This window comes from Octopus sinensis, linkage group LG6 (genome assembly GCF_006345805.1).
Source record: "Octopus sinensis linkage group LG6, ASM634580v1, whole genome shotgun sequence".
In the NCBI taxonomy this organism is placed as follows: Eukaryota; Metazoa; Mollusca; class Cephalopoda; order Octopoda; family Octopodidae; genus Octopus; species Octopus sinensis.
Genome location: NC_043002.1, coordinates 65,721,048 through 65,722,974, shown reverse-complemented (window position 1 = coordinate 65,722,974; position 1,927 = coordinate 65,721,048).

Below are 1,927 nucleotides of genomic sequence, written 5' to 3'. Positions count from 1 at the left end.
CTATCTATCTATCTATCTATCTATCTATCTATCTATCTATCTATCTATCTATCTATCTATCTATCTATCTATCTATCTATCCTTCTCACTCTCTCTTCTCTTTCTCTTTCATTATGTATGTATGTATGTATCTATTTATCCCTCTCTCTTCTCTATCTCTCTCTTTCTCTGTGTGTATGTTATGTATGTATGTATGTATCTATCTATCTATGTTACTCCCTTATTCTTATGCACACACACACATACACGCACACGCACTCTCTCTCCCTCTCTCTCTCTCTCTCTCACACACGCACTCTCTCTCTCTCTCACACACACGCACTCTCTCTCTCTGTTACCTTTACCCTCTCATTCGTCCCCTCCGGTTCCCTTGTTCTCTCTTTCTCTACTACCCTTTACCCATCAACCTCATCTACATGAATTTTTAAAGAAAATCTATCTCCAACGTAATCTCCGATGTAGACTAAATCCTACAACACAGAATTAATTACAAAGCATAACCACCAAATAATTCTCGTACATTCTATCCCTCACCAGCAACATTAATAGTCACACTCAGAAATTTTGAAAAGCCTCTATAAAAACTTCTCTTGTGCTGGGGAATTTCCTCCCCTTTCCCTCGCTATGTTTCACATACTTCTTTCGCCCCTTCCGCCTAACTCTCTCCCACATTCTTCTTTGTCATGCTTTGTTGTTTTAACCTGCTTAGGTTTTTTTTTTGTACAAACCTGATCAAGCCATTCACTACGAATCAGAGGTGTATATAGTTGTTGTTGTTGCGTTTTTTTTTGTAGGCGGTAGTGTTTGCTTTTGGTCGAGTTGGTGTTGGCATTGGTTCTGGTGTGGGTGGTAGCAGGGGTGATTGCGGTCAGGCTGAGTTGGAGTTGTTGATGTTGTAATTTAAAGCTAGCCCCTATTTAATTAACTATACTGGTGATCAACGCCGTTCCAACCATGACATTCAGCTTTTTTTTATAGCAGGGATTGCTTTGTAAAATGCCACCTTTAGCAGAGTACAATTTGCCATGCTTGCACCCACCTCTATTTCAAAATAATTTCAATACCCACGAGGGGCTTCCCTCAGTTTCTGTTCACCAAATCCTCTCACAAAGATTTGATCGACCTGAGACTATAGGAGAAAACTTGCACTAAGTCCCACGCAGTGCGATTGAACCCAGAACCATGTGTTTGGGAAGCAAACATACATACATACATACATACATACATACATACATACATACATACATACATATATATATATATATGCATATTTGGCTACAGGACGTCACCAACTGTGTAAACAACATGAAATACGAAAACAAACGAATGAAATACGCAAACAACGAGAGAAAAAAATGGAAAACAGCAAAAGTAAACACAGAGAAACGACCCTTCATAAGTTGTCTGTTTAGTCCTCATTTCGAGCATTCAACGACAATATGAGTTTTCAAAGACAGTTGCTCCCATAAATTCCAAAATGAAATTTAGTATTTATGGAGGGTGAAAGTTGGGAACACAAACAAGGAAATAGAACGAAAACAAGGATGGAGGGTCATTAGACCAGAACGAGAAGAAAACAGTGAACGCTAGGAGAAATATTTCATTTAAGAAGAGAAAAGGTAGAAGAGAGAGAAAAAATCGTGCAACCCTTTGAAAGACCGTGCAGGAAGAGAAATATGGTTACGTGAGAAAAAGAAAGATGGACGATGGTCACGTGTAAGCAACGAGTAAGAGCAAGAGAGAGAGAGAGGCAGATAGAAAACTGTGAAAGAGGGAGGGGAGGAAAAGGCGAGTAGAGAAGGAGGATGAAAGCTGTATAAAGTCGCATCAAAAAGGTGAAATAATAATAATATATATATATATATATATATATATATATATAATATATATATATATATATATGAATATATGGGTACAAGACGTCACC